Genomic DNA, 13,667 nt, shown 5'->3' with positions numbered 1-13,667 from the left:
AAAGTAAATTTATTATCAAAGAGCACACTGTATATGTCACCATCATCTCAGTCACTCTACTCTGGCAGGCGTTCACAATAGAACAAAGAAATACAATAGAATCAATGAAAAATTGCACACAAGGACTGACAATCGGTGTGCAAAAGAAAACAAACTGTGCAAATAATAGAAACAATAATAATTTTTAAAATAAATAAATTCAATAAATTACTCTGAGAACATGAGTTTTAGAGTCTTTGAAAGTGAGTTCATAGATTGTGAAATCAGTTCGGTGTTGAGGTGAGTGAGATTATCCACACTAGTTCAGGAGCATGACTGTTCCTGAAGCTGATGGTGTGGGACCTAAAGCTCCTGAACCTCCTTCCTGAGGGCAGCAACAAGAAGAGAGCATGGACTGGGTGGTGGGAGTTCTTGGAGATGGATGCTGCTTTCATGTGGATGTTCTCAACGTTGGGGAGGACTTTACCTGCGCTGGATCGGGCTGTGTCCCGTGCTTTTTGTAGTTTTTTTTCCATTCTTGGGCCAGCTCCAATCTATTTCTCAACCACTTCTCAATCTATGCTCTCATCTTCCTCTCCAGTATTTCAGCACTTAGTGTGGTGAGTAACATTGAGGTCTCTTTTCCTGAGGTTCTCTCACTCCCATTTGGAAACGTTCTCTGAAGCTTGCTGTTCCTTCTCTGCCTACACCACTGGTTCACATACAAGCATTGGCCTTCAGCTATTTCCCTTTTTTTGTTCATACAAGTCCCAAATTCCATTTTCTGAGAATCAAGGATTCAATTCAGTTAATGCTTCAAGGAAACTTTTGTTTGACTGGGGAGGTCCTTTAAAATATTTTTGTTATTTTCAGTCCGTTCCAACCTGAATAGCCACTCAGTGCTTGATTCACTCTGAACTTGCCTTTTTTGGTCACTTACAATAGGAAGAATTTATTAGGCTAATCCACAACTTGTGTGAATAAAACATTTCACCAGATTTTGTCTGATTTCTAGAACTCATTTTTGACCTGCGTGATTTAAGAAATTAGATTACAATTCTAAAACTGGAAATTAAACTGAGCTAAGAAGGCATTGCAAACTTGTCCATAGAATTATTTAAGGACATTCCCAACTTCTGGAGCTAGTTCTCCATCAATTTGTTGATGGTGTGTTGAGATTCTATCTAGGAGAATGAAACTGAAAACAAGAGATAATTTCTTACTTGTACCTTAGAAGCTGCAAAAATACTCATTCACAACCTTCAATATTTACCACATTATGGACCTTTACCACCTGGGACATGTTCTCCTCTCTTTACTACTCTCAGGGAGAAGGACCCACACTTTGTTTTAGGAACTGCTTCTTCCCATCTGCCATAAGATTTCTGAACGGTCCACAAACCAATAAACAAAATGCTATTCCTCTTTTGCACTCTTTATTTATTTGTGTTTATCATAACTTTTGGTAATTTATTTATGTCTTGTACTGTATTGCTGCCACAAAATGACAAACTTCATGACCTATGTCAGTGATCATCAACCTGATTTGGATTTTGATTCTCTCTGCCAGTGTTTACCATCAACAACATTACTATAGGCAATTCTTTGGCATCACCTTCCAACCTAGTGACCCCCACCACCTAGAACAACAGAAATCTGAGAATAATGCTAACTCCAAGTCCCTCGGACACGTTCCCGACATAGAACTACCAATCCCAATAGGTCACCATCCTTAACAAGATAATACTAATGCTCCAAGATAGCAGTTCTTCTTCTTCTTCTTGTTCAGTCATTAAGTCGAGACCGACACTTCATGACCTCATGGACCATAGGGTCCACAGGGTTTTCATGGCAAGGCACCAGGCCCTTCTTCTGCACAGATATTGCTGCTTCCCAGGTTGGGACCCGGCGGGGTTTGAACTTGGGACCATCTGCCTTGAAGTCCAGCGCTGATGCCATTACACCATCAGCCGGCCAAGCTCACCGGCACTTTGTTCATAATTCTCTTGATAGTCAGTAAATGTTATTGCTGCCATCAAATCCAATATACTAGGAATGAATAAGAAAGATATATATATATATATCTACTCATTTATCCAAAGTAGGGAACTATTAAAAGTCAAATTGAAGTCTAAAGTACACTGCATTGTATAACATCCAGACATGGTGATCCCACCTCAACACCGATTAAACTTAGGGTTCAGAAGAGGCTAATGGTCCTGATTATTGTCCAATACTTGTAACAATTAGATGAGGAAAAAGGATCTCGTGCTGTCCCAGCATACATGATGAATAAACACTTCTCCGGTTTCCAGCCGGGTACAGGTATCGATCATAACCAACGTTTCGATGACAAACTGCTAGCTTTCTCAGGGATGATGCCTGGGTGTGTCTAGACCATTGGTATTTATACCCCCCCCCCCCATAGTCCAACCCTCCTGAATGGATATTAATTAGATGAGGATATTAATCTCAAATAGTTCACTGACATTCATTGAATATTTCATAAAAAAGATTTACTATTTTAAGGAAGACTATTGAGAAACTGAAAGCCTTTGTCATCACTTCATTCTCTACTCTTATCTCCTTCCATGTTGAGACAAACTAAATTCACACCATTGGGACATGGCAAAAGAATACCAATGATCCAAGTAATTTCTTGATTTATCTTAGCTTTGTTCCACTTTGTGTTATACTCATTGTTGTTTTTTTTTAGCCACGCTCCTCTTCTCTCTCCCCATTTATTCACCTAAATATTTGTTTGACTTTAAAAGGAATAAGTAAGACTCTGGGGTTCCTAAGTTGTCCAAATGCTTGAGAGGTTTGGCAAAAGCTCAACCTTTAGGATTTTAACTGGGAATAAATAGTCGATGTAATTTGGCTGAAGTACTAAAGAAAGAATTAATCAAACCAGATTCTCTGGTCAGGAGCCAACTTTGCTATCTCCACTTGAATAGAGCTTCGTTAATTGATGAAGAAAAATGGCTGCAAGGAAATTTAAAATTCTGGCCAAGAGACAATATAGCAAACTGTTAGATATTTTGTCTTTATTTTATATGGAAGCTTTTAATTTAAATGTTGTTGACTTCAGTAAAGTGAATTAGGAATTACTGAGTTTGACAGTGTAGTAGGACTAAACAAAGACTTGTGAAACTAAGAGAATGAGATTCTCAGTTAAAGTTTTTTTTTAAAAATCATGTCTCTCCACAACCATGAGAGGCAAGACTTTTTAATGTGATGCTTTATTCAGAATCAGATTTAATATCACTGGCACATGTCATGAAATTTGTTGTTATGAGCCAACAGTACATTACACCACATAATAATAAAAATATAGAAGTATAAATATCTTAATAGAATATAAATATAAATATAATTAATAAGTTAAATTAGTTACATTTTGCAAGTAGTGTAAAAAGAGAAAACAAAAAATAGTGAGGCAGTGTTCCTGAGCTCAATGTCCATCAGATGGCAGAAGGGAAGATGATGTTCCTGAGTCATTGAGTGTGTTCCTTCAGGCTCCTGTACCTTTCCCTGATGGTAGCAATGAGAAGAGCACATGTCCAGCGTAATGGGGGTCCCTCAATGATCGACGCCACCTTTTTGAGGCATCCCTCCTTAAAGATGTCCTGGATGTTGGCAAGATTAGTGCTCATGATGGAGCTGACTGAACTTTCTAGTTTATTTCGATCCTGTGCAGTGGCCCCACATACCAGACGGTGATACAGCCAGTTAGAATGTTTTCCACGGTACATCTGTAGAAATTTGCAAGTGTCTTTGGCGACATACCAAATCTCCTCAAAGGCCAAATAAAACTCAAGACTTTTCAAGTTGAAAACAAGTCCAAGCTGTAGTAAGAGAATGCAAAATTGCCTTGGAAGAGCTGATGTTGGAGTATTGCACATGGAATCCTTTGCTACTATTGCCATAAAGGCTACAAGGAATTGACAATCGACCGGATCTGTAAAGCAGAGAGACAAAGCAAAGATGGAAGATAGTGAAATGAAAACAAATGAAAATAAGGACAATGAAGTTGAGTAATAAGGAAGTTTTCCCCTTGTGCAGCATAGATTCATCAACATGATACCTTGGCAACAAATGTTAAATTTAGGGGAGATATCATATCAGTTATAAACACAAGAAAATCTGCAGATACTGGAACTCCAAAGCAACACACACCAAAATGCTGGAGGAACTCAGCAGGTCAGGCAGCATCTATGGAAACGAATAGACAGTTGATGTTTCAGGCTAAGACCCTTCTTCAGGACCAGAAAGGAAGGGGGAGGGGATGACTCCAGAATAGAACAAAGGCGGGAGGGGAAGGAGGATAGGTAGAAGGTGATAGGTGAAACCAAGTGGGTGGGAAAGGAAAAGGGCTGGAGAAGGAGTACGATAGGAGAGGAGAATAGACCATATGAAAAAGGGAAGGAAGAAGGGATCTGGGGGAAGTGATAAGCAAGTGAGAAGAGGTGAAAGGCCAAAGTGGGGAATAGAGGAAGAAGGGAGGGGGAAGAATCTTTTTTACCAGATGGAGAAATTGATATCCATGCCATCAGAATGGAGGCTACCCAGATGGAATATAAGGTGTTGATCCTCCACCCTGAGGGTGCCCTATGGCTATATTGCCTGAAAATTAAAAGGTAATTTCAGTTTCATTTTCCATTGGTTGGTCAGCCTGGGTCTAAACCAGTCTGGGGCTAGGTCATTCAGAGGTGGAATCAGGACACAGTTTATACACCAAATGATTTGGAACTCTCTTCTGCAGGTGATAATTGATTCTCAATCAATTGCTAATTTTAAAGCTGCGTTTGTTAGTTAATATTATTAAGAGTTAAAGGAGAGAATCGGGCTGAAAGGATGGAATAGTCAGCTTTGGTTACTGTGTACCTTTGATGCATTGAGGTACAAAGTTCAATAGGGCAAGGGTGAGCAGCATCTTGAGCTGGTTAGTGTGTTGGAATTTATCAACCATTGTAATTTGGAGACTGGTTAGAAGATCACCGATAACGAAGGTGACAAAACCTGCATATAAGGCATAACACCAGCAGGATAAGTAGGAACAGAGATACTGTATAGCATTTCAGAGGAGCTGAACATAGTCTTAGTGGTGTATTGGATGAGGGCTTAAAAATTAGCTTGGAGTTCCTCAGGACACTTGCTAAGAAAGATCATATTCTCAATAACCAGGTGCTTCAAGATAGATCATTAGTTGCAGATTATTAGTGTGTGGATGAGCAAATATTCTGTTCTTTTTCATTAAAAAGAAAGCTATTTTCCTAAAATCACCAAAGTTATTTTAGATTGGATTGCAAAAGCCTTCCGATATATTGAACTGAAACAACGTTCCTCTATTTATGATTATTTAACAAGATGTACTTCTGAATGACAGAAGCAAATTAACAGATATTAAAGTTTATTGCAGTAATTTGGTTATTGCTGGCCTTAAAGAAAAAGAAAAATACTGCTCTAGAATCAGAAAAATGCAATGCCGCCTTCCTGTTTTAACCAGCAGGGTGTATATATGGTAGGGTGCCCGAGATTTTTGCACAGTACTGTATATTGGTTAAAATAGAATGGTGGTTGAGAAACAGAACTAAGAGTACTTAGTTTTGACAGACAGACAGACATACTTTATTGTTCCCGAGGGAAATTGGGTTTCGTTACAGTCGCACCAACCAAGAATAGTGTAGAAATATAGCAATATAAAACCATAAATAATTAAATAATAAGTAAATTATTCCAAGTGGAAATAAGTCCAGGACCAGCCTATTGGCTCAGGGTGTCTGACACTCCAAGGGAGGAGTTGTAAAGTTTGATGGCCACAGGCAGGAATGACTTCCTATGATGCTCAGTGTTACATCTCGGTGGAATGAGTCTCTGGCTGAATGTACTCCTGTGCTTAACCAGTACATTATGGAGTGGATGGGAGACATTGTCCAAGATGGCATGCAACTTGGACAGCATCCTCTTTTCAGACACCACGGTCAGAGAGTCCAGTTCCACCCCCACAATATCACTGGCCTTACGAATGAGTTTGTTGATTCTGTTGGTGTCTGCTACCCTCAGCCTGCTGCCCCAGCACACAACAGCAAACATGATAGCACTGGCCACTACAGACTCATAGAACATCCTCAGCATCATCTGGCAGATGTTAAAGGACCTCAGTCTCCTCAGGAAGTAGAGACGGCTCTGACCCTTCTTGTAGACAGCCTCAGTGTTCTTTGACCAGACCGGTTTATTGTCAATTCGTATCCCCAGGTATTTGTAATCCTCCACCATGTCCACACTGACCCCTTGGATGGAAACAGGGGTCACCGGTGCCTTAGCCCTCCTCAGGTCCACCACCAGCTCCTTAGTCTTTTTCACATTAAGCTGCAGATGATTCTGCTCACACCATGTGACAAAGTTTCCCACCGTAGCCCTGTACTCAGCCTCATCTCCCTTGCTGATGCATCCAACTATGGCAGAGTCATCAGAAGGCTTCTGAAGATGGCAAGACTCCGTGCAGTAGTTGAAGTCCGAGGTGTAGATGGTGAAGAGAAAGGGAGACAGGACAGTCCCCTGTGGAGCCCCAGTGCTGCTGACCACCCTGTCTGACACACAGTGTTGCAAGCGCACGTACTGTGGTCTGCCAGTCAGGTAATCAATAATCCATGACACCAGGGAAGCATCTACCTGCATCACTGTCAGCTTCTCACCCAGCAGAGCAGGGCGGATGCTGTTGAACGCACTGGAGAAGTCAAAAAACATGACTACATGACCTTGTATTAGCTCAGTAGAATTAAGTATTATTTGGTAACTGAAAAGACATAATATAAAATACTGTGCAAAAGTCTTAGGTGCCCTAGCTATGTATCTTGCACATATACAGCATATGTGCCTAAGCCTTCTGCACAGTTCTGTAAATACTGTCGAAACTGCTCTGAAATATAGGAGAGAAACATTAGTTTAATGATCTGGCTTAGGAAGAGTGGAACAAAGGAGCTAAGACGCTGTTTCCCAGATTTGTGCCACTTATTCACAGTATGCCACTCACCAAGCTGGCTTCCATCGCTGTACACAGGTTCCAGCAACAAAAGCCCATGATTAATCATTAATTAACGAGCCAGCTCCGAGCAGCTTGAGTGTAATTGTTGCATGCAAAGCAAAATGTTACTATATATATAATAATATATGTTACTGAAAGATATCTATCAACTGATGAAGATTCCCAAATCAGAAATCAGAATCAGGTTTATTATCGCCGATAATGTCATGATATTTGTCATGTTATGACAGCAGAACAGTACAAGGCATAAAATAACTTATAAATAGTACAAAAAAGGAACAAAATCATGAGGTAGTTTTCATGGACTTAACAGCAGAGCGGAACAAGCTGTTCCTAAAATGTTCAGTGTGTGCTTTCTGGCTCCTGTACTTCTCCTGTGATAGCAGTAATGAGAAGAGGGCATGTCCTGGATGGCGATGGATTCAAGATGGAAGCCACCTTCTTAAGGCATTGCCTTTTAATGATATCATCGATGGTGGGGAGGCTAATGCCCATGATGAAGCTGGCTGAGTCTTCAACACTCTACAGTCTTTTTCCCCAATCCTGTGCAGTGGCCCCTCCATACCAGGCAGTGATGCCACCAGTCAGAATGCTCTCCACAGTACAACTGTAGAAACTTGCTAGAGTCTTTGGTGACGTACCAAATCTCCTGAAACTCCTGATGAAGTATTGCCATTGGTATGCCTTCTTTGTAATTGCATCAATGTTAGGCACAGGATAGATCCTCTAAGATGTTGACACTCAGGAATTGGAAACTACTCACCCTTTCTGCTGGTTACACTTTGATGAGGACTGGTGCATGTTCCCTCAACTTCCCCTTCCAAAGTCCACAATCAATTCCTTGGTCTTACTGACACTGAGTGCAAGGCTATTGTTGCAACATCACTCAACCTGATCTTTCTCATACTTGTACGCCTTTTCGTCACCATCTGTGTTTCAGCCAACAGCAGTTGTGTCATTGGTGAATCTATAGATGGCATTTGAGCTGTGACCAGCCACACCACAGAGAGTAGAGCAGTGGGCTAAGTACGCATCCTGGAGGTGTGCTTGTGTTGATTGTCGGTGACGAGGAGATGTTATTGTGGTCTCCCAATGAGAAAGTCAAGGATCCAGTTTCCTCAATGATGGACCTTTGTTACTGGAACTAAACTACTATATTCTATGGTGCTAACTGATATTTTTATTAATAGCATATATTGGGATTCTTATTGCAGACTTCCAATAATCTGCTCCTCAACCTGAGAATGGCATTATCAGACACGTGAGGAGGCATGATAACGCAACTGAAAGCTTGAATAAAAACCTAACTGCAATCAAGGACACAGTTTATAAAATACCCACAGCAGCAGCAGGCAAATCCATGCTGTTGGTCTCCCACATGTTCTTTGGATATACAGACTGTGGATAAGCCAGGCGCCCCTAAGCTAGGGAGATCCTGAAAATGGCACTTCATGCATACTCCACTTCTTGGAATCTCTAATTTCTTCATTGGTAGTTTTAGCCAAACTTTCTCAATGATCATTTTCCCTGTTAGGTTAGGAACAACCGGTATTCTTCATATTCCTTCTGGGTAGCCTCTAAATTGTTGGCATGAACATCAATTTCTCCAACTCTCAGTAATTTCTTCCCCCTCCCACTTCTCTCCCTTTCCTTTATCCCATTCTGACTCCCCTATCCCTTCTCTTCTCACCTGTCTATCACCTCCCAATGGTGCCTCCCATTCCTGAGAGGCTGAATTCCTTACCTGCACATCACTCTTGAGTTCAAGAGCCGTGAGGTAATGTTAAAGCTATGTAAGAACTTAGTTAGATCCCACTTGGAATATTGTGTTCCGTTCTGGGCACCTCACGACGGGAAGGATGTGGATACTATAGAGAGAATGCAGAGGAGATTTACAAGGATGTTGCCTGGATTGGAGAATAGGTTGACTGAACTTGGCCTTTTCTCCTTGGAGAGACGGAAGATGAGAGGTGACCTGATAGAGGAGTACAAGATGATGAGAGGCATTGATCATGTGGATAGCCAGGAGGCTTTTTCCCAGGGTTGAAGTGGCTAACACGAGGGGCAATAGTTTTAAGGTGCTTGGAAGTAGGTACAAGGGGGATGTCAGAGGTAAAGTTTTTCACACAGAGAGTGGTGGGTGCTTAGAATTGTACTGCTGGCGACAGATACAATAGGGTCTTTTAAGAAACTCTTAGATAGGTATATGGAGCTTAGAAAACAGAGGACTATGTGGTAGGGAAATTCTAGGCAGTTTCTGGAGTAGGTTACAAGGTCAGCACAACATTGCGGGCTGAAGGGCCTGTAATGTGCTGGTGATGTCTATGTTCTATGTTCTAAGCCTCATGTTTCCAGCCTGAATTTCCTTCCCTGTCTCTGTTTTCACAACACTGAGATTTCCAATGACAAGGAGGATTGTTATAGAGGAACGTTTGGTACAGATGTCTTTGATTTTCCTTGTCTTCAGTTTTACACCATTGCAGACAGATTAGAGACAAGCTTCAGTTTTGCTGGTTGTCCTAATCATTGCCCAAATGTGTCGTCATCCATCACTTTTATTTGTTATTAAGGAGATCTGCTGTGGAGTTTATTTGTAAAACTATTGCATTTAAGGAAGTATGGAAGGAAACAGCTGCACTATGCAGTTCAATTGAAAGTAAGATTCTAGTACTATCACAGTGGATAAATAACAAAATTTACATAAGTCTGCTCCTGGCCTTCACATGTGGCTTAGCTACTAAGCCCAACAGAACCATATCAGTGCCAAACCATATCAATCTCTGCCGTTCCTTTGCATTCATCAGCTGCATGGAGAGGGGGAGCTTACTACATAGGCAACAGCTTGCTCTCCATATCGTACTGCCCAGGCTTGGGTATCTACACAGCTAGGACACAGTACCCATGGTCAACTCTGACTGACGGAGACCCTCACCCTCTCACACAATTGCAAGATGAGTCACCAGAGCAGAGTTTCCTCAAACAAGAGAGCTTAGAAACAACATACAAAGATGCACCTACTTAGAAGAACATGTTAAAGCCTCTGACGAACTTTCTAGTCAACTTTCTAATAAAATAAAAATGATTCTTTCAAATGCAACGAGTCATGGCCATGAAAGTACACCCCACCAAGTTTTAAGAAAATCGGATCATATATTTTTACCAAACTGAGATTAAATTTAACTCTGAAAATTATATTAAAAACAAAGGCCAACAATATAGGGCGGTACCCTGGCATAGAAGTTAGCGCATTGCTTTTTAGCACCAGAGACCTGAGTTTGATTCACGCTGCAGTGTGTAAGGAGTTTGTGACTGCATGAGGCTCCTCCAAGAGCTCCAGTTTCCTCCCACATCCCACAGACATACAGCTTAATAGGTTAATTGGACACATGGGTATAATTGGGCAGCGCGGGCTCATTGGGTTGGAAGGGCCTGTTACTGTGCTGTATATCTAAATAAAATAAATAAATGTTTTGATCATAATGATCAATTTAGACTATATGACCCAATTTATTTTCTTCTCCTTCCAGTTGTTTGCCATTTTCCCTTTAAGGAAGGGAGATGTACGTCAATCAGTGTTGTGATTTGAGTGGATGAGATGGCTTCCATGGGAAAAGATGGAAGATATAAGCTGCAGGAGTAGAGTTAGCACTTTGCTAGGTGTGTGAGAATGGGAAGAAGGCTCTACATGTAAGGTATATGTCCCGATTGCTGACAGGTAATTTGCAGGTACGTTGAACCACAGTTAAGACTAATGCATTTGTCATTTGATCTTGAGCAATTAAATCCTTTCTGCCATGGCACCTAAGTCTTCAAGGTAAACTTCTAGCTTCAACCTCCAAAGGAATCTGTTCCCACTGTCTTATCGTCCAGTGGCTGTGAAGTACAGAGTTTGGTGCTGGCCCATATTGATAGCACATCTCCCCCTTTTCCATTCTCTTCAACTAAGGACCCATTGATCTGAAAACCAAAGCCTTAGTACGTGTTTCCTCCCATAGTCCGTTGCCACCAGTTAATGTGCCTCTCTGTAGCTTTGGAGAATACTTTCAGATAATATTTTTATGGTAGTTGGAACATTGACAATGTGCCTTATACCAGTTGTGACAATAAACCAATGTCCATCTCCCATCAAACAAGTCAGATCTGGCAAAAGTACAAATTATAAAAATTAAACTGCTCGCTAAAGCCTACTCTTAAAGATAACAAAGTCACCAGGTTGTAGTTGCTGTTTCAGCAGTGCCAATAATGATATCGATGGAGATATATCTGCAAACTGACCTGCAAGCTCCAGATGGGCAAGTTATGTAAAGGCTCCAGGCCTGAGAGTGCAGATGACCTTCAGAGGGATTCAAGAGAAATGTATACAATATACATCCTGAAATGCTTTTTCTTCGCAACCAACCACAAAAACAGAGGAGTTCCCCAAAGAATGAACGACAGTTAAATGTTAGAACCCCAAAGTCCCCCTCCGTGCGCGTAAGCGGCAGCGAGCAACAATCTTCCCTCCCCCCCCCCCCCCCACCGGCAAAAAAAAGCATTGGTACCGCCATCGAGCACTCAAGTGTGAGCAAAGCAACAGCAAAGACACAGACTTGCAGTTACCCCAAAGACTTCGCTTTTCACCAGGTATTCGACATACCGCAGCTTCTCTCTCTCCTTAATAAGGGAGGAAGGGATGTCTCCATTTTCCCAGTGAGCGGGAAGACAGAACAAACAACTCGCTGGTTTACAATGTTAAACGTCTGTTATGTCACTTTTTTCCGAGCTCCGAGCCTGAAGATCACAAAGATTCCGGGTCTTCGGGCACCCAGCAGATATCCCGACACCCCCGACAACACACTGGTTTCCTGTCGTGACACTGACCCTCGATCTGCCCCGAGATCCTAGCTTCCGAATTCGAGCTGGACTCTTAGACCGAGCCTTTGACGTGCCGAACAACGGCCAGTTATGGAACCCCAAGTGTGCGTCCCATTCCCGCAAAGAACCTTAGTCAGTGTGTAACTCCAGGTCAGGGTCTTCAAAAGAACCCTGAAAGGGTAAAATAGAGATACTAAAGATGGAAAGAGAGCTGTTTCCGAAGATGCAAGCAAAGGAGTTGTCGTTAGGTGCCATTATCACTCCTAAGCTCTGCCTCATTGAATGCATTCTATGACTTCATCTCTGAATACCAAAATGGCTGTTCACTAGCCAAGAAAATGCGCGTCTCTGAGATATAACCTGAGAAATGGATGATTTGGGTCACAGCTAATTATGCCCAGGTTATAATAATCACTATTCGGGAAGGGAAACGAAGTTAATGTTCCTGATCGAAGACCATTCTCAACTGAGAAGGAGAAGGTGGGAAAGGGAATATCTCTGATTGGGTAAAAGAGGACAACCATGGGGATAAACTGTAAACAATCTTACCTGATCAATAAGTGGATGGATGCAGTTTGAGAGTGAGGACATAGAGAGAAGAATGGAGGACTAGTGAAACACAGAGCTAAAAGACATGCCCAGCAGGCTAGATTACTGGGCATATTAGAATTATAACTTAATTGGAATCTTACATCCATCCCACAATGTGAGGGAATAAAAATCTTTGCCTTATGACTCTGTTGCAATGTACAGACATGTGAATTTACAAGTCTAATGGCTTGTAGAAAGAAGCTGTCCTGTAGCCTGTTGGTCCTGGCTTTAATGCTGAGGTACCGTTTGCCAGACGGAAGCAGCTGGAACAGTTTCTGTTTGGGGTGACTGGTGTCCCCAGTGATCCTCCAGGTCTTCTTTCTGCCCCTGCTGCTGTAAGTGTCCTCAATGGAGGGGAGTTTGCATCCACAGATGCACTGGGCTGTCCATACCGCTCTCTGCAGTGCCCAGCGATCAAGGTCGGTGCAGTTCCCATACAGGTGGTGATACAACCAGTCAGCATGCTCTCAATGGTGCCCCTGTAGAGGGTCTTGAGGATTTGGGGGCCCATGCCGAACTTCTTCAGTCACCTGAAGTGGAAGAGACACTGTTGTGCTTTTTTTTTGCCACGAAGCCAGTGTGTACAGTCCAGATGAGATCATCGGTGATGTGTATACCGAGGAACTTGAAACTACTTACCCTCTCAGATGCAGACCCATTGATGTTGATCGGTCTCCATCCCTCCTGTAATCCACAATCAGCTCTTCTGTTTTTTGGACATTGAAGGAGAGGTTGTTATCCACTTTCAGAGAAAAATAAAGAAAAAATGGAGGAAAAAAAACGGTGCACATTTCAAGTCACCTACTTAGAGGAAAGACATCAATAAGCTTGAATTAGTGCAGAGAAAAATTGCAAGGATGTTGCCAGTACTTGGGGAACTGAGCTACAGAGAAAGGTCGAATAGTCGAGGACTTCATTCACTAATGCGCAAGAGAGTAAGGGGAGTATTCAAACCTACGAGGGATGTAGAGAGGGTGAATGCTTGCAGACTTATTCTCCTCAGGTTGGATGAGGTTAGAACTGGCAGTCATAGATTCAGAGTGAAAGGTGAAATATTTAAAAGAAATCTGAAGTGGAACTTCTTCACTCAGACCGTCGTGTAAGTATGGAAATGGTAGATTTGAGTTCAATTGTAACATTTAGAAGGAGTTTAGATATATACATGGATGGGGGGGGGGGTGGTGAGCTCAGGGTG

At 41.9% G+C, this 13,667-nt stretch overlaps 1 protein-coding gene across 3 annotated transcripts in view; it reads left to right on the top strand.

The window, feature by feature from the left end:
• The window catches only part of tnfaip8l3 (tumor necrosis factor, alpha-induced protein 8-like 3), a 72,095-nt gene that overhangs the window by 18,681 nt on the left and 39,747 nt on the right, over positions 1-13,667 (top strand). Inside the window, exon 1 of one of the 3 annotated variants that reach the window (XM_073033154.1) lies at positions 10,618-10,753. The exons of the other annotated variants lie outside the window; for them this stretch is intronic. The gene's annotated coding sequence lies outside the window, so the exon portion shown is untranslated. Of the gene's footprint in view, positions 1-10,617; positions 10,754-13,667 lie in introns of those variants that run through there. 3 annotated transcript variants of the gene reach the window in all.

The sequence above is a fragment of the Hemitrygon akajei genome, chromosome 30, assembly GCF_048418815.1.
Source record: "Hemitrygon akajei chromosome 30, sHemAka1.3, whole genome shotgun sequence".
Classification (NCBI taxonomy): Eukaryota; Metazoa; Chordata; class Chondrichthyes; order Myliobatiformes; family Dasyatidae; genus Hemitrygon; species Hemitrygon akajei.
Note: the sequence above shows the minus strand (reverse complement) of the source record. Positions and strands in the feature narration are given on the sequence as shown.